The sequence below is a fragment of the Scyliorhinus canicula genome, chromosome 17 (assembly GCF_902713615.1).
Source record: "Scyliorhinus canicula chromosome 17, sScyCan1.1, whole genome shotgun sequence".
NCBI lineage: Eukaryota > Metazoa > Chordata > Chondrichthyes > Carcharhiniformes > Scyliorhinidae > Scyliorhinus > Scyliorhinus canicula.
In genome coordinates this window covers 37,405,957-37,429,625 of record NC_052162.1, presented here as the reverse complement: position 1 = coordinate 37,429,625, position 23,669 = coordinate 37,405,957, and the positions used below count along the sequence as shown (strand labels likewise).

General features: G+C 48.9%; 1 protein-coding gene and 1 long non-coding RNA gene across 6 annotated transcripts in view; one reads left to right on the top strand and one right to left on the bottom strand.

Moving 5' to 3' along the window:
- The window catches only part of tenm1 (teneurin transmembrane protein 1), a 1,865,819-nt gene that overhangs the window by 596,737 nt on the left and 1,245,413 nt on the right, over positions 1 to 23,669 (top strand). For 3 of the 5 annotated variants that reach the window (XM_038774910.1, XM_038774909.1, XM_038774906.1), the window contains exon 1: positions 13,263 to 13,773. The exons of the other annotated variants lie outside the window; for them this stretch is intronic. The gene's annotated coding sequence lies outside the window, so the exon portion shown is untranslated. Of the gene's footprint in view, positions 1 to 13,262; positions 13,774 to 23,669 lie in introns of those variants that run through there. 5 annotated transcript variants of the gene reach the window in all.
- Positions 21,631 to 22,603, bottom strand: LOC119951682. Its single transcript, XR_005457652.1, has 3 exons — positions 22,442 to 22,603; positions 21,816 to 21,899; positions 21,631 to 21,711 (listed from the first exon to the last, which is right to left on the bottom strand). It is a non-coding gene; the product is annotated as an uncharacterized LOC119951682 (long non-coding RNA).

Here is a 23,669-nt window from a genome sequence, read left to right as displayed (position 1 = left end):
CAAGTCCGGGGACTCAGAATAATGGTGACGGTCCTTGTAAGTGACCCACAGACGTGCCGGCTGCAACATGCCAAACTTCACACTCTGTCTGTGGAGCACGCCTTCGTCCGGTTGTACCCGGCCCTCCGCTTAGCCACCTCCGCACTCCAGTCCTGGTAGATCCGCACCACCGTGTTCTCCCACTTGCTGCTCCACTCCTTCTTGGCCGACCGAAGCACGCACTCCCGGTCAACGAACCGGTGAAGCCGCACCAGCACCGCCCGCGGCGGCTCATTCGGCTTGGGCCTCCTGGCCAGTATTCTGTGGGCCCCCTCCAGCTCCAGGAGTCCCTGGAAGGACCCAGCTCCCATCAGCGAGTTCAACAAAATGACCACATAGACTGCCAGGTCCGACCCCTCCAGCCCCTCTGTGAGGCCCAGGATCCGTAAATTTTTCCGCCTCGACCAGTTGTCCATCTCCTCGAACCGCTCCTGCTACTTTTTATGGAGCGCCTCGTGCATCTCCACCTTCCCCGCGAGGGCCGCGGCCTCATCCTCCCTTTCGGAGGCCTGCTGCTGCAGCTCCCGGATTGCGGCCCCCTGGGTTGTCTGAGTCTCCAGCAGCTTACCGGTTGTAGTCTTCAGCGACTCCAGCAGCTCCACCTTAAGCTCCTGAAAGCAGCGCCGAAGGGTCTCCTGCTGCTCCTGCGCCCAATGCCTCCACTCCTCGAGGGCTCCGGCGGCCGCCATTTTGTTTTCCTTCCCCCGCTTTTCCAGAGGCGCTGCCACCGCTTTTCTGCTTGCCACACTCCTGGTCCGGACCATAGAACCCTGGGGATCGACTGCAGACCCCTTCCCACATCGGGAATCATCGATAAAGCACCCCTGGGGGCCCAAAAGAGCCCCAAAGTCCGTTTCTAGCGGGAGCTGCCGAACGTGCGGCTAAGCTCCGCATAGCCACAACCGGAAGTCCCCGGTTATGATTCATATCATCTTGTCACAGCATACATCTGCTCTGCAGATCATTGAGGATGCTTGCAAACAGTTGACTCTTGCACTCAAATGTAAGCGAATGACTTTCTTCATTGAGCCTCCATCTCCTGGTGGTTGCCTTCTCTGTGACAGGCATCGCCACTGCCGATGAACCAATCACATTGGGCGGGATTCTCCGGTCTCCGACGCCAAAACCGCGTTCGCAATCAGCCGGAGAATCCCCGTTGCCACCGAAATCGGGTTCGCCGCCATTTTGCGATGCTCCACCCCCTCCAAAACGGCGCACTTTAGGAGTATGCCGCACGCCATTTGGGCGGCCTCAGGACGTTCCCTGAGGACTTGCCCCTGATGTCGGCATCAGTACATAGTCGGAGAATCCAGCCATCGTGTCAGTGAAGCCATCTGAGGGCTACGCAAAAATAGGAGTGGCCTGTTTCCTTCCCAGTTTGTTTTTATGACAATCTAGCAGCTCTGATGCTGAATTTTCATGGCGTCAGCCCATAAATTATTGACTTCAGCTTCACAGATTGGCTTCATGGTCACTTGGTTGCTCATCCAGTAATACAACATTACACATGTATATTCAGCTGTGATGCATTCCATGGTTTATTGATATTCATAATCCAGGTTCACACATGTGGGATAGATAGATAGAACAGTACAGCACAGAACAGGCCCTTCGGCCCTCGATGTTGTGCCGAGCAATGATCACCCTATTCAAGCCCACATATCCACCCTATACCAGTAACCCAACAACCCTCATTAACCTTATTTTTTTTTTTTCTTTTGGTCTTCTTGTTTACTACATGGAAATGAGTGATGTATATACCAAATGCCTTTGGAATTAACTTATTATTCCAGTTATCTTTAGTTTAAGCAGAAGCTGATCATGACATAACTCAGCACAGTCTTCATTGGATTATAAAGACTCCAACGTAGGAATTTTGAACAAACGTGTATGTTTGATGTTGAAACAGGCTTCAATTAATGAATGCATCTCCATTAATATTTTGCCGCTTCACAGCATCAGTCAGGCTAGTTCTCCCCCACTTCTGCATGATCAATCATTGTCCAAGAAAATAAATAATATCATTGAGAAAGAAAATAAAAGTTAATTGTTACTGTGTCATTTATAACGATCCTATGGCAAGGTTCACTCTTCAGAGTAATGGAACTAATTTTGATATGAGGAAACTGACTTCAAAAACCGTCTCCTCATTAAGCAAAGCAAAACAGATTTACATTTATTTATCCCCCCTGCATTTGGGTCCTCTCACATCAAATTTTCTTTTTTTACTGGTGGAGGTGCTAAAACTCTGCCTCTGGCTTGTATTGATGTGAGTTTTAAGCTATTCCACAGCAGGTGTGTAATTGAGACAAGGCCCTGCCTGTGATTTTCTACCCAACCTTTGGCTGTTGCTTAATCTGTGCTCAGAGTCTCCCTGAGCAGCCAAGGCCAAAGTCAGGAACTTTCTATGTTTGAATCTATCTCATTACTGATCAGGCTAACAAAGTTCAAAATAGCAGGCCGCTAATCAGCATGTTAATCAGCATTAAAGATAAAATAAAGCATGGCAAAAATATGTCACTGGCTGCAGCAAGTGCAGTATGCCGGCATGGTGGCACAGTGGTCAGCACTGCTGCTTCACAGTGCCAGGGATCTGGGTTCAATTCCCACCTTGGGTGACTTGTCTATGTGGTGTTTGCACATTCTCCCTCTATCTGCTTGGCTTTCCTCTGCGTGCTCCAGTTTCCTCTCACAATCCAAGGTGGATTGGCTATGTTAAATTGTCCCCCAGTGTCCAACGCTGTGCAGGTTAGGTAGGGTTACGGGGATGCGGCAGGGGAGTGAGTTTAGGTAGAGTGCTCTTTCAGAGGGTTGATGCAGACTCGATTGGCTGAATGGCCTCCTTCTGCACTGTGGGAATTCTATATCCAGACAGCATTTATTGCACCCTGATAAATGGTAATTAGCCAGATTTCATGAGGACCATAGGTGTCTCTCTCTAGTAGCTTGAGGGGCACCACTCTACATTCAGTGTGGGACAAGGTAAGGAGCGAGGACTCCATGAACGACCCGGCGGGGGCTCGGAGAATCCCGGCCATGGTTTCCAACCCATTATTTTCCAAATAGACAATTCAGGGTGAAGCACCCATGATTTCTTAATTTGCACAGCAAGCAAATGAGATATTGTCGACCAGCTAGATCACTAATTAGATGCAACCCCATTATTGCAGAATTAATCTCCCTTTCTATTATTTGTGCGTCCTTCTACACTAAACCCAGGCATCTATCACAAAGGATTTCATTAAAGTTAATCGGCTTCCTCCCTAGCTTCAAAATACTCACAGGGTGTAATCCTCCGGTCACGCTGCACTGGAAAACCAACTCGCCATTGAAAGCCGGGAGACCATGCTCCCGGGATCTACCCGGCTCGCAATGCCTCGTGAAATTCACTTTTAGGCAAATCTGGATATTAGAATGAGGCAGAAAGCCTCACTCTAATGTGCAGGTTCCTGAGGGACCAGAGACTTTGGGATTTAATTCCTTTGCCTCGGGGGCCTCGGGCGAGTGCTGTTTGGTACTGGTCCCCACAACTGGGGACCAAATGGAATGGCACTCTTGGGGTACTCCAAGTGGATGGTAGACCCCCAGCTGCATGCCCTTCAGGCACAGTGGTGTCCAAGCACTGCTGGTGCACCTGTATACCCTGGCTGTGCCACCTAGGTACCCTGGCAGTGCCAGCCTGGCACTGTCCAGATGGCACTGACAGCTGGCAGGGGCACTGCCAAGGTGTCAAGCTGACATTTTTTGCGCACGCACAATCGGGCTGGAGTTGCTCAGAGTGGGTGTTAGGGGGTGTGAAGGGAGGATCAGGGGACCATCCCATATTGCGTTCTGGCTGGGAGGGGGAGGTCGGGGATTCTTTTGGGGTCTCGGAGACCAGGACACTACAACGGGGCATTCCGACAAGCAGAGCTCCACATTGCAAAAAGCAGGGCTATGTGCGGCCTTGGCCGCCAAGTACCCCTTCAGGCCCCTTATTCAATACGATTCAACACTGCGAGTGCCAAGAAACAATCGGCTAAACAGACTTGCTCGGGGACTTTGTTTCCTTTTGGGAAGATAGCGCCCACAATGTCACAGATCCCTCTTAGCCTCACCTCTGCCTATATCCGAAACCTCACTCAGTCCTATCTTCTTCTATGCACCTTCAGTTGTTCGAATTCTGGCCTGCTTTGAATTCCCATCTTCACATTTCAGATTTAGCTGTCGATCCTTCAGATTTTTTGACCTCATACTCCACATTGCTTTTAACTCTGTCCCCTCGGTGAAAAGCCATTTTAAACCTTTCTGTTTGACTTTAATTTTGGTTATCATCCTAATCCTTCCCTTCATTATTTTTATCTTTGCAGAATGGGAAACTGTTCATTATGTCATAGTGTAAATGGCTTTCCACGCATTAAACAATGCATCTGCTGCTATTTTCAGTTCTCTGTTGGGGGAATGTAGATACAAGAGTATTTTTTTGCAAGAAACGGCATTGTTCGGTTGGATACTTCATTTTAGCTGCGTGTTGATCATGTGGGTCAAACAGAAATCACAGTTTTCAGTCTGACAGCAGTCTTATGACTGCATCATGGCCTCAAGGTGGAATGACGGGTGAAAGAGTGAAGGAAACACCAAAATTCACATGACGGTAGCTTTGTGATGAAAATGCGGGTGAAGCTGTTTTGAATATTTTGTGAAAGGCTTTAGAATTAATTTAAAAGTAAATGATAGGACCACAAAGCTTTGCACTGAAAAAATGGCAATTGTTACTGTTGTCATTGAAATTGTGTTGCCAAATATACATTGGCGGCGATTCTCCGCCTGTGTTGCGCCTCGTGCACATCCCGCTATGCCAAGGGAATAGCGGGAGAGCCCCAAAATGGAGTTTGTCCCAGGTGCCAACCAGTGCCTGATGCTCCAGACCCGCTGAAAGTGATGTAATAAGGTTCACACCTTCGCTGGACGTGAACCAGATGAGCACATTTAAATCAGCATTTAAACATGCTGAGGCTGGTTTAAACTGGATTCTCCTGGTATTCTCTCCCTCACACTGGCACAGTGTTAGGCCGGCGGGATCACAACTGGCCTCCACCATTGGAGTCCACGGGCGCGATTCTCCGCTCCCGCGCGGCATCGGGAAGACCGTCGTGAACTCGGCCGAGTTTCACGACGGCCTCGGAGGCCGCTCCTCGCACCCTACTCACCCCCCCCCCCCCCCAGGGGCTAGGAGCGGCGTTCCGTAAATCTCGGCACGCCGAGAATGACGCGATGGCGGCATGGGGAGTGGAGAATCGCGCCCCACATGTGATGACCACACTGGGATGCTTGGAGAATATTGGTAGGGCCCCAGGTATTCCACCCTGGTTCCCTGGCAAAGGGATCTGCCAGGTTGGTACTGCAAAGTGTGCCATGGCGCACTGTTAGGTTGGCACTACCAAGGGGCATGGCCTGAAGAAACATGGCGTGAAGAGGTGTGGCCTGAAGTGGCATGGCCTGAACTGAAGGGGGCTGAAGGGGATGGCCTGAAGGGGCAGATCCAGAAGGGGCGTTGCCTGAATGGGACGGGGCTGAAGGGGGAAGGGCCTGAAGGAGACGGAGCATGAAGGGGGCACATGAAGAGACAGACTCTTTAAAAAAAATTTGGTGAAGCCTGGCTTGCCACCGTGTTTGTGTCTCACCAATCTCAATGCTGGTTCAAACCTTGCACACCCAGCCAACGCAAAAAAAAATTGTGATCTGGATCACGCCCACAACCTAACGGGAATCGCACCTCACTGTTTGCCAAAGACCACACTTTGAAATTTTGGGAGAGAATTCTGCCCATTGAAGGTAGCTGATCATGGGTTTGTTAACGTGGGAAGGAAATTTAAGGGTATATTCACCCATGTCTCGCAATAAGTGTAGGTCATGCTTGATAACGTAGAAGAGAGATATTTCGACAGGACTGCAGTGCCAGTACTATGGCTTGCGAATCCGTGTGTTTCTCCTTTTATAATAATACAGAAATGATCACTAATATTGCTCTGCACAATTTTAACTAGTGCATCTAACCATCATTTATCACCTGATTGTGGTGGTATGATTAGCATAGCTGCCGGCCATTGGTGCAGAACACCGGCTTACCATTGGCCCTGGTCAGTCATGTGCCTTTCGACCGATTGGTTGAGACCAGTCATGTGACGGCTCCCCGATTGGTCGAGGGGCTGAGTTAACCCCGCCTCCAGGGCGGGGTATAAATACCCAGTACTCCCGGCGGTCGTCCTTATACTGTAATCGACCGCAGGGCTAACATCTAGCAGATTAAAGCCATACTTTTGTACAGCAACTTGTTTCGCGTTCAATTGATGGTACATCACTGATAAAATAGAACAGGATATAGGATTTGTCTGTGTAAATAATGACAGCTCATTGTATGAAATGCTTAACGATATTATGACTGGAGTGAAGGTTAAAGGGTACAATATTGTGTTGTATTTGAGGAAGAGAGTAAGTAGTAAAATATCATTTCTGGTGGTTGGTAAGTCTGCAAAAGAAGTCATAAACTCAGTACTACATACACAAAGGGGTTGTTAGACGGAGATTTATTCACTGAACACATTATTAGGATTGAAATTCTTTATTATAAGTTTTCCATCTGAATCAATTATAAAATTCAAAAGTAATTTAATAACACTGGAAAAAAAAATATTAAAAACTATTCTGAAATGGAGTGAGATGGGATTATGACTAATGTGGCCAGCACAGGTCAAGTGACCATCAGCTGCATTGACAGTTTAACAATGTATTGATAATGTTATTAGTATGTAATGATGTTTGTCCTTCGACTTTTGCCAAACTAATGTTCAGTACATTTTCCAGTAATTTCCATGTCTTCATTTCATTTCTGAAGTGAAATAGTGAAAGACGAGATATTGGGCAGGAGTCTCCATTTGAGAGCCTAAAGGAGGTATTATCCGTCCCTAGATGCCTTGAACGCATTCTCAAATGGGACAGAGAATCGGTTGTCGGGGGTTACTCAGGATCGCCGTGCTCCAACCCGACTGCAGCAGTGTGAACAAAGTTCACGATGCACGGCGGTGGGGGGGGGCTGTCCATAAATGCAAATGGGTCTTAATGATCCAATTGCATCTATTTAGAGGACCCGGTGCCCTGTGCTCTGGCCTTCCTATATTCTCTGGTCCCCGTAGCCAGGAATCAAGTGGACGCAGATCACTTATGATCTCTACCAGCGTGGCCTTGGTGTGGTGGAAATCAAGGTGGACGAAGGAGGCAACCATGTCAGGGCCACGCTAGTAGAAGACATCCACGAGCCATGTCCCCCCCCCGAACAGTGCACTGCCTGCCCACGCCTCCTCTACTAGAGCCCTCCCCACAAGGACCCTGTGATATGGGGACCCTCACAGGAACCACTGTAATGGGAAGACCCCCATATGGACAACTGTAATAATGCCCCCCCCCCCAAATGGCCCCCCTGCCTAAAGGGACCCCCTCCCCTCCACAGCCCCCCCCTGCTCAAAGGGAACCCCTCACCCCACACAGACCCATTCCCCCACCCACCCTGCAGAAAAGAGACCCCTGTCTGGAAGCTGCCTTCAAGGATCAACAGTCTGGGTTGGGTCAGCATACTGGGGGTTGGGGGGCACTCAGCCAATTAGGGGGTGGGGGGCTGCTGTGCAATGCCTGGGGGAGGCTCTTGACCCACCGTGCCAGGCGCATCCGAGCATCTCACCACGTCATTGTGTCCCACAGGAGAAGACGGCCCAAAATCGCTGGGAGCAGGAAAAGACCGGAGGCAGACCACTGGGTCTGAGGGCTCCTCCTCCTCCTCAGCCTGTTGGATGGGCCAGCTCTCCAGCCTCACCGGCTGGCTCCTGCTCCAGCAGGCCCTGTGCCTCCATTCGCCGTGTGTCCGCAATGCCACTGCAGCCAGGTAGATAGCGAGCATTCCTGGCTGTACTCTGAAATGCATTCTCTGTAGGGGGGGTGATCTGAAAACAGGTTAGAAAGCTAAATATTCCCTTGCCCATCCAGATCCAACAGCTACATGGTGACTGAGTTACACTTCAGCCCACTCTCCACATGCCCCCCCCTCCCCCCCAATCCATCCCACCCCACCCCTCAGCCGTTCCCTCCGATAATTTGCCTTCCACACTGCACTCCGCTCTTCATCAGTGAGTGGTACCGGGCCTGTCACTGGAGACCCTCCATCCTCACTACCTGTCCCTGTCAACAGAGGTGGTGGCTGCAGAAACCTGTGTCAGTGATAGGCTCTGCGTCCCCTGTCCTGTCTCCCCAGTGGATTCTACTGTGGGTGTCCTCATTGTTGACTGGGGCGTATGTTATCCCACCAGCAGGGTGACACCTGGTTGTGCAGTGGAGCAGATCACAGTGTATCACCAATCGTCACCATGCTTAGAAACGTCTATGTGTGGGCAGACTCAATGGGCTGAATGGCCACCTACTGCACTGTATTGATTCGAACTGTGTAAAATAATGGTTAGCCACAGCTAGAGTGCTGCATGCAGCTCAGGTCACCACATTACAGGAAGGCTGGTAATATGGGTACAATTGAGAGGGTACAAAGATGATTCACAAGTATGTTACCAGCACTGGTGAATTTTAACTATGAGGAAAAATGGGATAGGCTGAAGGTGCTTTTTTTTTGGAACATAGATAGCTGAGGGGAAATTTAATTGAGGTGCAAGATTATCAGAAGTCTGGGGAGATAAGTTAGAGAGGACCTATTTTTAATTGGGGGGGGAGGGGGTGGGGGGGGGGGGTTGTAACCGGCTGCCTTCCCCCTCAAACCCCCAGAGTCCTGAACGGCACCTGCATCGGTGGAATGGCGCCAGGGCCCTCTTGTCCATTTCATCCTGAGTTGGCGCGGGGTCTGGGGTGTATACTGGATGGAGGATTGACGTTTCTGCGTGGGGCGCCAGCGTGGAGCCGGTGCGGCAAGCTGAGTGTCGGAAACTGGGTCATAGTCTCTGTTGGCGGCTGAGTCTCCAAGTCCAAGTCTGATTCTGAAGGATCCATCTCGGTGTCCTTGCGTTCCGTGGCTAATGGGGCCAGAGACAGCAGCAGCTCTGGAGGAGGAGGCGAAATACATGGGGCATCCGGGAGCGGGCCTGGCAGATCAGGGTCACGACTACGGAGGTGATCCATGTGCCTGTTTGACTCACGGCCCTGCCCCCATACCTTATTTGAGACCGGTCCTGTCTGGCACAGTTCCACACGAGGGATCCACCTGGCCCTATCGCGAAGTTCCAGACGCCAAGTCGCCCAGCGAATGGTTGCGTAGGGGCGTACGCCTGGCTGTGTCCGCCTCGGACCTGGCTTGGCTGCAATGGACCTTCCCGCCAATGTGAAGAAGCACCAAACTCAAATGAGTTGGGAGGCAGCATTCCATCTGCAGCTCGGATGGTGTGATCCTCGTCGTGGCATGGTCCGATAGCGCGTCTGGGTAAACGTGTCTCCAGGGATCACTGGGTCTGCTTCTTCTTCCCCTGCTCAAATGTTCGGGCCCACGCTTGGCCAAACCGTTCGAGGCCGGGTGATATGAAGCAGTGCGCACGTGCCGGATTTCATTGGATTGCATGAATGAGCAGGCTGCTCTGGTAAACGCTGTGCTGTTGTTTGAAACTCGCACTTTTGGGATGCCATGTGTGCTAAACTTCAGGTGAATTCACTCAACCGTGGCATTTGTGGTTGCCGCCTGCATCCAGTGAACTTCCATTCATTTGGAGACTATTATGAGGAACCTGGAGCCCTGGAATGGACGGGCGAAGTCAGTGTGGAAGCGGGACCAAGGTCGGCCTGGCCATTCCCATGGATAGAGGGGTGCCGCTGGTGGCAGCCTTTGGTGTCCCTGGCATTGCACAAATCGCTTCTCAGAGTCAGTGTGTATTCGTGGCTACCGGATGCAACTGCTGGCCAACATCTTCACCTTGGAAACTCCCGGCTGTCCATTGTGGAGATCCTGTATAAGCGCACCGCACCCTTATGCTGGTACCATGACTCGTGTCCCCCAAAGGATGACGCTAACCTTGATGCTGAGCTCCGCGATCCTGGATGTGTCAGCCCCCAGGTCGTCTGGCAAGTTGTTGGGCCCTATACAATACAATGTGCCTGGCGCAGGACAACTGTGGATTCACCTGGGTCTGAGCTCGGATTCGGGACGCCATGATGGGCAAAGGGTTCATGAAATGCAGGGTGATGATAACCTTGCCAGCCGAAGCAGGCATCAGCGGTAGGGGGAGGCGACTTTGCACTCCACAGAGGGACGTGGTATCCCAAATAAGTTACTTCAGCAGCATGGAACCACATTCTCCCTACGCAGGTGACTTGTCTTGACTTCCCAGGTAGCTGCCTTGAAATGTCGTAGAACCTCACCTAGGTTCTGTAAATGTTCTGAGTCGGAGGCCCCCATAATTAGCATGTCATCCAGCTAGACCGCCAAGTGCAGCAAACCCAACAGAATATTCTCCATAACCTGCTGAAATATAGCGCAAGCGGAGGAGAACCAGAAAGGGAAACAGGCATATTTCTACAGTCACCAGTGTGTTTTCACTGTTACAAATTTACGGGACCCCGTGTCCAAAACCAGTTGGAGGTATGCGTGACTCACATTCAGCTTCGCAAAAGTTTGCTTGTCACTGAACTTGTTGTAGAGATCCACTATGTGCGGGTGAGGATCACAATCCAAGCGAGATACTCAGTTTACAGTCATCTTACAATCACAGGCAAGACGAACGGAGCCATCAGGCTTCATGACGTGTGCGATCGGGGCCTCCCAATCGGAGAACTGTATGGGGTGAATTATGCCAAGCGCTCCAAGCGGTCCAGTTCTGCATCCACCTTCAGTCTTAAAGCGTATGGAACTGGTCGGACATGGAACTAGCACGCTTTCACCGATGGGTCGGCACTGATCTTGGCCGCCGCTCCTTTGATGGTGGCCAGGTCCTCCTGGAACACCTCTGTGAACTTGGCCAAAACGCCCTCTGCTCCATTAGGATACATGCTGCAGAATCGCTGCCAGTCGAGGCGGAGGTGCTGCAGCTAATCACGGCCCAGTATGCTCGGCCTGCCTCCGCGGACCACAACTGGGGTAGACTAGCCGATTATTGTTCTTATTCAACTGGGAGCACCGAGGTACCTGCAATGGCCATGGCTCCCTGTGTATGTGGCCAGCCGGGCATCTGTATCTCGCAGAACCAGGGCCTGGATGCCCAAACGGATCTGGTCAAACATGCGACGGCTGATTACGGAGATTGCTGCCCTGGCATCTAACTCCATCCGAATGGGGTTCCCATTCACTTAGAGTGTGATGTGGATTGGCGCCATCCTTGGTGCCACTAATCAGTTTAACTGCTAGTATGGTCGCCTTCATCATCCAAATAATATGTCCATCCATGGGGATGATGGTCATGCCTGTTGAGACAGCGGGGGGGGGGGGGGGTGGGTCTTCTCTTTGGTGTGTGTTGCCCCGGTCTTGGCAGCCTGTTGTTGGCCCGCATCCACGCTCTGGGTCTTCCCAGTTGGGGGAAGTGTGCTGGATGGCTCTCCAGGCCCTTCAACGCCAGTCTGGCTCCCCTCGGTAGCGGCCTCAAGGGGATGACCTTCATCCCTTGGAGCTCCTGGACCCCTGGCGGGAGATAGCAATCTCAACCGTTCGCTGCAAGTCCAAAAGGATTTCTACATTGCAGATTCCACAAATCAAACGGTCTCTCAAAATTTAATTTAATTTCATCCTGAACTCGCCAAATTCAGCGGGTTTTCGTAGGCGGGCCAGGAATTCGGTGATGGATTCCCCCTGACTTTGGGTAGCTGTGTGAAGCCGAAAATGGCAGACAATTGTCAGTAGCTTGGGGTTGAAATGTTTCCCGACTAAAGCCACTAAGGTGACAAAAGCACTGTATCCGGTGCGTCGGTGTAGGTAAGACTTTTGATTATAAGATACGTGGTGGTGCCTCTGTAAGCTGTGAGCAGGATGACCGTCTGTTGTTCATCACCGATTATGGCATTTGTTCTAAAAATGCATCACACCCACTCAACATATTGCCAGCAGTCATCTGAACCTGCATCGAATGGCTTCAGTTTCCTTATATGTGGCTTGCCTGCTGCCTGGACGCCTGACAACTTGGGAAAGTTGTCCGAGTTTGCAGCAATTGGCCCTGAGGGCAACCTCATTTGATCCTTGTCACCACTGTAGAATCTGCAGAGTGACCACAAGGAAACGGTAGATAGGATGAAAAAAGTTTATTAACAGACATAGAATAAACAACTCTACTCCCCAAAGGATTCTCTCACCCCTCTTCACTTTGGTCCGGGTTTTTATGCTGCGTGGGATCCCCTAGTTAAGCGGAAGCCCCGCCACATTACCAGGGATGTTCGTACTCCGCAGAGGTCGGGGGGGAACTTGATTATCCACACCCCGTGAACCTCCTTGGTGGTTGTAACAGCTACAAACCAAAAGTTGGGATTCGACTGGATAGCTTTCTTTTAGCTAGCATGGACTTGATGGGCTAAATGGCCTCCTTGTTATCTGTAAATTTACATGATTCTCTATGAAAATGGGTGAATTAGAGTTCAATCAGCCATTGAAGTAGAAATAAATGGCACAATTTAAACTCTGTCCAATTAGATGTGTTTCAGGTGGGTTAATCCTCACCCTAAGTAGGGGTATGAGAGAGAGAAAGAAAAATTAAGATTTAAAAAAAAACTTGATATTATTTTATTCTTGAAGAAGATATTTACTGCCCGCAGAATTGCTAGTCCCCAGTTCAAATTATATATTTTCTGGGCGGCATAGTTGATTGGTATTGCATGAACAATCACCGTGATTTTAAAAGTGTACTTATCCTGAATTATCAACTCTAACTTTCTGGAGTCTTTAATGTGCGAATCCGTAAGTTCTTAAATATAACAAAGAGGCTAAGGGTGTGTTTTCATTTCTGCCAAGAAAATGGTGGAGTGGTGTAAATGGGCCAGCAAGTTCTGGAGAATTGAAACTCAATGTGTATCTCGTAATCCCCTGAATTTGCCTCCTGATTTGTACATTAACAATAGTGTGCATTAACACAATGCTGGTTTTCCAGGGAGATTTGGACCCCCTTCAGATTTTCAACAACTGTGGGAGTTTATTTTTATCTCCCAAAAGATATCAGTGCCTAAAATACCTGTGTATTTCATTTTAACATTCAAAACCAAGCTCAGAGATTGAGTGACAATTCCTTCAATTTTTAAAATATGTTTTTCTGGCTTATATTTTTCACAGGACATTAATAGTTTGCGAAAAGCTATTTTGCGCTAGCGCACATTTAATATTTAAAAAATATTATTTAAGTGATGCTATTGCTGCGCAAGAATGTGGAGTCTTGTTGTCTTGTCTCCCCCTGCAGTAGTAGCTATGTATGGTACATTCCAGTGATGTGAATATGTGTGTGCTTCTGTGCCTGCTTACAGTAGAAGCAGTTGGGGATTGGCAGTTATCTCCTGTCATTTAGGTAGCAAGAGTGTGAGGAGTCTGTAGTGTTCAGCTGATTGCCTGGCATCCACAAAGGGATTTGCTAATGCTCATCAGAAACCTGACAAACAAGCGGAGCTTGGTACAATTCAGCTTGTTTTCACATCAGGAATCTGCTGGATATGTTGAAAGAAGATGAAAGTGGATTTATTTCATCTTCTGTAGAGTGTATTTTGGAGAGATGGCATGGCCCGAACCTCTCAGCATGGCAAGACTTCAGTCTGGTAATGTGAACCGGTGGGCTTGTGAATAAGATTGAATGTGCGTGTTTGTGAATGTGGACGTTCAATTCCATTGTGTGCTTTTGAAAAAAAAAAGAAAGCCTGCTTAATGTGTGACAGTAATAGAAGCTCTTCACCCGGAGTATGAACACTGTTCGAGACTGCATCCACATCGCGGTTGAGAATTTATTGTCAGCCTGCCAAATTTAGACTGTTGGGCCATGAATGAGTCCCAAGATCAATTGAAATAGCATTTTTTGTGTACCTGCTAGTTCAAGGGTACAGCGTAGCTGCTTGTGGTCTGCATCCCAGCTTCTAACGCTGTGAGTACATTCCCCTCAGTTTGGTATCGATAGGGATGAATGTGATGCACGATCCATCATTATTACACTGACTGACTTCTCAGGCACTCTGGCAACTGTCTGGAGAAGAATGGACACTTTCTATAATCTTTGCAGGGATCATTCAACTCCTGCTTGATAACTGTTGCAACAATCCTTTTGTTGTGTTTTCGTAGAGTGGCTGATTTCTATCTTAAGGTAACTATTCCCTGCTCCGTGTAATTTTAAAATAACACTGCAGACTCCCAAGGCGGAATTGCAGTTTGTGGTTTGTCAAAATCATGTCCCTACTCTCAAGAAAACAAATGCGTAATATTAAATAGTGCTGATGTTGAAAGCTGACCATTGCCCTTTGGTATGGTCCCCTTATTTTCTGTCGAGCTGCATTGAAGTTCATTAAATAAAAGTCAGTACCCTGAATCTGTTGCCAAGAGTAATTTTGTTTTCTTCATGTCAAGATAAGGGTCACTTCAGTTTGTCTTCTATTTTGTAAAAAATATGTCTATTTTACGTGTTAGTTGACTCGTAGAAATGTGTGGGTTTGAAATCTGATTTCTTAGATTCAACTTCAATAGCACAATTTAATTGTACAGAAAAATATAGAGGAATTTCATGCATTTCTGTGACATGGTCGTCTATGACAGTATGATCAGCACATGGTCCTGGTAGATTCTGAAAGAAAAATAGTTGAGACTGAATTTATAGCAAGTAAATATATTTCACAAAGTATTGACCTCTAGTATTGGTCATTTGGGTTTCTAATAAAGCATGCACAATCTTATTCTGGATTTAATATGGAGTAAAATGATTAATTGATGGATGCATCCATTTTACATGTCATTTTACTGCAAATGTTCTGTCTAACTCCAATATGCAATTGCCTCCTCGAAAGAAAAAGTCCAGACAGCTAAAACTAGACAGGCAGCATTCTCTCCAGTCTCAATTAGGCATAAAAATTGTCAAATTGGGCTTTCTGTTCTGTCATGTGAAAAGCAACTTCAAACATGGCTTCACCCTGAGGCATCTGAGGTGGACTCCCAATGCAGTGGCCAGGAGTTTGATTATCAAGCCAGGTAATCATTGAAACGCGCCTGTCTCACACAAATGTTTTTTTTTTCTCAACCATTCCACTAGAGGGAGTTCCATGCACAAGTAAGTTTATCTATTTCCGGGAGTGGGAATGAGGGGAAGGGAAAACCAGACCTTGTCACTTGATGCTTGCATTTGTGAACAGAGGTTTCAAAATTAATGCTATGAGTTTACCATCAAAAAGATTAATCAAATTATATTTGGCATTTTTTATTCAATGCATAATTAGTGATTGCTTCAATTGACAAATTTGTCTTTGGGATAATCAGAATGCCATTGAGGGAAATTGTGAAAAAAAAGTTGATGCCATCAACCAGACCAAACCAGACAAATATCAACAAGTGCAAAGAGAGCAAATGAGTTAAAAAGCAAACAATTTCATAAATCTGCCAATATTTAGTAGAACGTGAAGCTTTCATCATGTTCTTTGGAAGATCGAACAATTGAGCTTTTGATCAGGATTAGCGTGGACATTATATTAAAGTACATATACGGTCTTTTGGCGAGGATCAAGCCTGAGATCAGGTGTAATGCCCGTTCTTGTCAGTTCAGATCTGAATGAATCTCTTGCAGGGACCCATGAAATGGATTCAATCTGAATTGGAAATGGTTTTTGGAGCAAACAAGGAGATGAATTAAGGGTCTTGCCCTGTCCGCTCTGCGCATTGGATTTAGAACTCTGAGAAAGGAACACACTTTTTTCTTTAATTCTTTGGATTTATTGTGGAAAGTTATCATTTGATCAACTCTTTTTGTCTTGTTAGATCATTTGCCAGTTGGTGCAGGGATGGAGGTATTTGCTCATTCTGACCAGTTGATACTGCTCAGCTTCATAATTCGAGCCCTCTGAATATTTCCTGCAGGCAACTTATTCAGTGCGTTTTCCTTTACAGCACAGTGGCTTTTGGTAGTGATCAGCACAGCCATGCAAATATAAAAGGAAAATGACTTAACGTGTACTATGGGGGGTGCGGGGGGGATTCTGTGTCATCATATTGATCCATATTCAATAATAAAACATTATTTTTATGTTTTCTTTCCTGTGCAACAACTGTCTGAGGAGAAGTGTTTTTTTTTGGGTACCGAGACAGGATTAGTGTCTTTATCTTCCTGGATCATATTCCCAACAGCTAGCTCAGCTTTTTTCTCAATGCTGAAATGGATGTGAAGCTCCCTCATTCCCTCCCCACCCTCCCGAATCATCCTGATAATAACCAAATTAACACAGCAGATTAACATAATGAATGTTTTGAGATTCATATGCCTCTTCTCTGCCGACAGCCAGCTGAGGAGGTTGAGAAATGAGATGCTGTTCGTACAGAAGAAAGCACTGTGGGAATTCAGTTCATGGCTGGTGAACTGTAATCTCATCTCCTTTCAGATCCACAACATTGTCAAAAACTAATACTGCATTCTTAATGATGAATTTATGGGCACGGAATATAAAATAATTCCCAGCGCTATTGCTGCCGCACATATGATATTGAAAGGAAAATTTCCCATTTTAAACCTGCACATTAAAAGATGCAAAGATTAAAATATACATATCTGTACATGGGCTCTTAACAGAGTTGTTTCTCAGGGCATGTTCTTTTTCGAATTACCGAAAAAAAATATTCCTCTTCCCATCCAGTGTCCAAGGATTGTGTGACGATAATTTGGATTTTTAATCATAAATCAATTAAAATTAAATTACACTGAAAGCTCTGTATATTAACAACAACATTTTTTCAGCGAGATCTAATGAGATTTTCAAATTGCCGTGTTGAGGATCTTAGTTACCACTGCACGACATAATTTATAACCTTATAGAATTTATGTCATAATGGGTCCTACAATTGTTCGTTTTAAATGCACACACAAATCCTCTGGAAACCAGCTGGATATTTCGAGAATGGAAAAATAGAATTGGGAAAGTAGGACCATGTTTCCTTATTTATTCTGTCTTGGCTGTCTTTTGCCCTTTATCATTGTTCAAGGAGACATGTTGTGCAGGAGGCTTATTAGGAGCCACATCCTGCAGGGTGACAACCCAGGAAACTTGTTGAAATAACAGCCTCAGGGTATTGTTTTCTTTGACTCAAATGCAGCTCCACCGTGTGCCCCTTTAGTCCTTATTATGGATTTGAATGAAGATCAAATTCCCTGGGTGGAATTTTTCCCCCCAAAATGGCAAAGTGTCTGGTTCTGACTGAAAGCTGATGTGTTTCTCTCCAGAAACACAGCCATGTTTTCTGACCGGATCTTCTGACACTGTCAAAAAAAAAACAAGTTTGCACCGTCACTCTGGGGAGGCGGGGCCTGATAGAACCCAGAACCGGCCAGCCGGACACTAGAGATTAGGGCATCTGCGGGATTGATGAACTCCCTCTTGTTCCACCCCACAGCCATGGAGGATGCCCCACTCCTCAAGCTTCAAGGTGACCCCCCACCACAGGTGTTCCACTGGGCACTCTTCCCACCCCCTTTCCACACATCGCCTCAAATGTTCATCGGTGCACACCTCTCTCCCCCCCACCACACAAAAGAGGAAGCCCTCCCTCCCCAGTGGAAAAGAGTTTGCACCCCGGCACTGCCAGAGTGCTGGGGGAACTGCCCAGCCTCTGTCCTCAACCCTGGGGTCTCCAGGCACTTCTGCATGCCTGGCGTGGTCATCACGACTGGTCTTCATTTTGAAAAACCAATAGTGATTTTTGCTGGTGTGATGTCACGCGGCTGGGGAGGCAGTTCAGAGGAGGTTCACCCGATTGATTCTGGGGATGAAAGGGTTGATTTATGAGGAGAGATAAACAGTTTGGGCTTTTACTCGTTGGAGTTTAGAAGGATGAGAGGGACTCTGACCGCGATATATAAAATACTGAAAGGGATTGATAAAGTAAATGTAGACCAAATGTCCCGCAATCTAGAATGCGAGGTCACAGATGTGGTTTGAGACAAAGTAGATTTAGAACTGAGATGAGGAGGAAATATTTCTCGCAGAGGGTGGTGAATTTGTGGAGCTTACTACCCTATAGTGCGGTGGAATCTCAGTCATTAAATTATTCCAAGAAGGAGATATATATATTTCTGATTTTAAAAATTAGTTTAAGGGATATGGGGAACAGGTAGTGAGGTGGATTTAAGACCAGGAAGAGATCAGCCGTGATCTGGTTGAATGGCGGAGCAGGCATAAAGGGCTGAATTTGCTACTTCTTCTCCTAATTCCTATGAGGCTAAAAGGTATGGCGTAAAGCCGTCTACGGATATGAAATTATTTTTCATACATTTAGCGTATCCAATTTTATAGTTTCCAATTTTTGGGCAATTTAGCATGGCCAATCCTCCTAACCTGCACATCTTTGTGTTGTGGGGATGAGATACAGGCAGACGCGGGGAGAATGTGCAAACCACACAGACAGTGATTTGGGGCTGGGATCGATCCCGGGTCCCCGGTGCTGTGAGGCAGCAGTGCTAACCACTGCGCCGCCACAGAATACACGCAAATTAATGGAAATTAGCTTCATGCCCTTTTCGGGCGTGAACCTGATCATGTCGCCGGAGTGGGGAGGAGAAGAATTCAAATCACGATCCTCCGAGCGCAAATCCCATTATGCCCCTCTCCCAAGATTTAGGGCGGGATTCTCTGACCCCGAGCTGGTCAGAGAATCGCCGGGGTGGGGGGGGGGCGGTTCACGTGACGCTGCCCCAATGCCGTTCCACTGATTCTCCGGTCACCGTAGAATTGTCGCCTGTGCGATCGATGATTCTCTGTGCGGGATGGGCCAAGTGGCCGCCGAGATAGGCCGAATCCCACCGGCGCCATTCACATTTGTTCCTACCCGGCGGGACCTCGGCCTCCATCCTGTGGGGGGCAGCTGGTGGTGGGGAGGGGGTGTCCAACCCCGACGGCGGTCTCCACCGTGGCCTGGCCCGTAATTGGGGCCTACCGATCGGTGGGTCGGCTTCTCCTGGTGGGGGCATCTTTTACTCCGTGCTGGGTGCCTGTAACTCTACGCCATGTTGCGTTGGGGCCAGTGCGGAGAAGGAAACTAGCGCGCATGCACGTGTTCATGCGGGTCATAGCGGACTTGCCCGAATGCGTGCTGGTCGCAGTAAGCATGCACAGACCCGCGACGCCCGTTTTGCAACGGCATTGGCAGCTGGAGCTGCGTGAGCCACTCTAGTGCCATGCTGGCCCCCTTTTAGGGTGCAGGATCGCTGTTCCTGGGGGCCTATTGATGCTGGGTCGGAGAATCCCAGTGGGGGCGGCATGAATCCTGCCCCGCCCTTCTGACGCGGCTGCTGTGTTCTCCAGCACCTGTTTTTGCGCAGGAGCAGGGTTTACGCCCCGCCAGTTTAGGGCCGTTGGCACGGAGATGAACCCCCCTGCGCATGCACAGGAACACGCCGGCGGTTCTGCGCATGCGCCATCTCACGCTAGCCCGTTGGTGCCGTTTGGCACGGCGCTAACCCCTCCGGCTCCAGCCTAACCCTGGACGTGTGGAGGATTCTGCAACTTCCGATTGGCCCGACGCCGGAGTGGTTCACGCCGTTCTTGGCAGGATTCTCTGCACCTACAGGGGCTAGGCCGGCGCTGGCGGGGTTGGCGCCAGGCCAGCCGGCGCCGAAGGACTTGGCGCCATGCCAAACAGCGGCAAAGGGCCTCTGCCAGCCGGCGCAAGTTGGCACATGTGCGCGAGCGCCAGCGTGTACTGGTGTCATCCCAGCACATGCGCAGGGGGGTTCTTCTCCGCGCCGGCCATGGCGGACCATGACACCGGCCGGTGCGGAGGGAAAGTGTCCCCCCATGGCACAGGCCCACCGTGGATCTGTGGGCCCTGATCACGGGCCAGGGCACTGTGCCCCCCCCCCCGGCGAAGGGTTGGAGAATTTCGCCCAGTCTTCTTTAAGAATTTTAAGAATGTAACCACTTGTATTCAAAAGGGTTTTAGTCAAAAGCTGAGAAGTTCTCACGACTTTAATAATTATGACTAAATGTTTGAAACATATCTTACAAGTTGTGTTTCCATTACAACTTTATCTGGCTGGATTCTCCGCAAATCCGCACCAAAATCGCGGCAGGCTCGTGGGCGGAGAATCCAATTTCATGCTGTAATTGGGCCCAGCGCTGGTTCGGCAATTCTCGGGGACCCGAAAATTGGCGTGACCGCCTAGTACGCCGCGCTGCCGGAGGGCCATGGCCAGAGGCCCGCCCAGCAATCCTCCCAAGTGGCGTTCCCAAGTGGCCGAGTTCCCGATGGCGTGGAACTAACCACCTAATTGTCGGTCGGGATGCTGTCGTGGCGACTGCGGAATCAGTCCACACCCGCCCTGGTAGGGGGCGAGAAGTCCGGAGACCTGCCTTCCCTTATAGGCGGCCGGCGATTAGATCTGGGGGGTTATATTCTTGGGCACGCGGCCAAAAGCGGGGGGGTCTCATTTTTCTGTCTACCTCCACGGTCCGAGTCCACCACGGAGTTCGGTGTGTCTGCTGGAGGCCGCTGCCATGCTCATGCGTGGTCTCCAAGCCGGAAGTGCAGGGGGCTGTATTCGCAGCTACAGCTGCGAGATTTACTCCGGCTCTCTGCTAGCCCCCAGCAGGGCATTGAGTTAGGTCTCCAATATTCTCCAATAATGGGGTTATGTCCCCATGCCTGCGAAAAGACGTCTGTGAATCTCGGGACTTACCTGGAGTACGTCCAGGGCAATTCTGCGATTTGCAGGGGGCTAGCAGAGCCCCGGAGTAGTCCTCGCAGCTCCGGCTGCCAATATGGCAGAACCACACCGCGGAGCGACAACAAGAAGGTAGGGCCCCCCACCCAAATTACAGTGCCCGCAGATAGGTGGCCCCATATCAATAGGCTGGCCGTCCTGGAGGCTCACCTGGTGAATGATCCCTCCCCACCACCAGGGTGGTCACAGACCGAGTCCGTTGCCGCCATGCCGAGTGCCCGCCGGGTGGAACCATGAGAAAACACGCCAGCGGGAACTCGGCCAGCTGCACTGGGAGAATCGCCGCGAGGGCCTTTTTCAGTGGCATATAACCGGCGCTACGTCGACCATGCGCGCCCAAGTGGCGGCTATTATCCGCGGACCAGAGAATCACAGGAGCGGCATTGGACCCAATCGCAGGTCTGATGCCCATTCTCTGCCCCCGCGCCGCGCGTGATTTTGGCGCAGAGGCTCAGAGAATCCCGCCCATAGACTCATTTTGGGAGAATCCAGCCCATGGTCTTTAAAAACTCTTGGAAGGTTCAGAATATACTTCAGGAAAAAAATCTGTTTGCATTACTCTAATTAGTTATTTTTGAAGGTACTGCATTGAATCTGATTGCTAGTCCGTCAATCAAATCCAGGGTTGCTGAAGAATTGTTTAAATTTTAATGACTATATGCTGAGCCCACAATCTGAAATTTGTACTAAATAAATCTAATGGTTGTATACTCACGACATTGGAATTATTTAGTCCTTGGAGTATTTGTTGATATGCAGCTAGCCATCGTGGTAAATTATTTGTGACAGATAATAATTCCTAAACGTGTGAGAGTTTTACTGTTAAAACTTAGAAGAGAAAAGTGAATTATCAGAGTACAATGAGCCGACTTGACTGTTCAGTATTTGAACTTAAGTTCATACCTTAAGTGTATACCTTCTGGAGCACAATGTTCTGGCAATTCCCTTTCAGTCCTGGTCATTGTGTTTTGTCAAAATACTGAGCTTCTGCAATGGAAAATGAAGAATTAATTTGTTAAATGGAATCCAAACTTTTCAGAAGGATTATTGGGGAGAAAAAGCTTTTGGGATATTGTCTGCATTTCAAATGAGGGATTGCAGTGCTGGGCAATGAAATGTGTTCTCCTTTATATGACCAGTTTCTACCTTAAAGGGATCCAAAGCAATGTGCACAAATGTTAACTAAAGCTCTCTTTGCATTGCGACCTTACTCCTGGAAGGGCCGTGCCTATTGAGTAACTGAACATTTACATTTGTCACATTCGTCATACTTTCGGACTCTGAAGAAAGAGATTTGGCCCCAATATCACCTGTGGTTTAACTGGTACTGATGTCGTTTTAGTCCCAATGTGATCTCTACACCATATGGCCACACTTCCAGCAGAATGTGTGCTGGGAGTGAATGTGTAGGTGGGGATGGGGGTTGGTGAGGGTGATATGGGGGCGAGGGTGGTGTGGTGGTGGTGTTGGCGGGGTGGGGGGGGGGGGGCGGCGGGTTGACACACACGTCACAGGGAACTGAAACTCACCAGGGTCTCACTTACTCGCCCGAGGCCGAACTTAATCCTGGCACCCTCCCTTTCCTCTGGGCCACTGACCAGGTCCAGGACCCATTGCCCTGCCATGGTTAGGGGCCGCAAATCTGCCGCTCCCTCTCGTGTCTTCCCCCGTGCCCGGCGGTTGTGGTTGGCCTTCTCCTGGGGGGGGGTCAGGAAACAGAAAACGACAGTGTTAGACAGTCTGACGCATACAGCCCAGAGGGTGGGTAGCTGCTGACTTCAGTAATCAGGGCACCTGGCCATGGCGGTCAGTATGGGTGCCGGCACGTGGTGCAGGTTAGGGGTTCGGCTGTCCTCCAAATGGGGGTGGTGGTGTTGGGTTATGGGTGTGTGGGACGGGTTGATGCCAGGGGCACAGTGCTGCCTCCTCACCGTGGCCACCCTGAGAAGGTTGTGCAGTTTTTTTCAGCACTGTTGGCCAGTCCGGAAGGTGTTGCCCATGGAGTCCACGGCCTCTGCCACCCTTGGCCGGCATGGCGAATGGCAGCGGCTGGCAGTCTCCTGGACTTGGGTACAGAGTCATCCACCTCTCCTCCACGGTGTCTAGGAAGGTCTCAAGCTTTGCGTCCGTAAAACGTGGGGCCGCGCATCTTATTGCCATCTTGCTGGCTAGGATGGTGTCTGTGGGGAGTGAAGTGTGTATATACGGCTGCAGCTTGTCAGCCTCCTGAGTGTCAAACACGAAAACTGGCGAATCCCGCACCGTTTGTGATTGGAATAGTTTGTGTTCCACGTGACGCTGGTGCTAGCCGCTTAATCGTGGCATAATCAGTCCAGGTGCGGCAGTGGATTTGCTGTCTTGGAAGTCCTCAAGTTCTGCTAAGTTGCAGCAACACTTAGTCTCAGAAACTGACAATCCCACCCCTTGTCCTTTTTCAATGTTAATGGTAAAGCCGAAGGCTCTTCCTTGTTTTAGAAATGTTAAAGTTATTAAATAATATAGATAAAGTAAACACAGATTAAAATAGTCTATCAAATAGTGCAAGTAAAAGCATGGAGTGTTTTCAAAGTACCATTAGACACCAAGATGAGAGAGTTAATGTCCGAAATTGAACATCGGTGGATTGAACATTTTTTATTCTCATCCTTGACATGTTGTTTGGATGGAAAAAGAAACTGATGGAAAAACAGAAAAGTGCTGGAACTACTCAGCAAGTCTGGCAAGCATCAGCGAGAGAGAAACAGGGCATGAAATTCT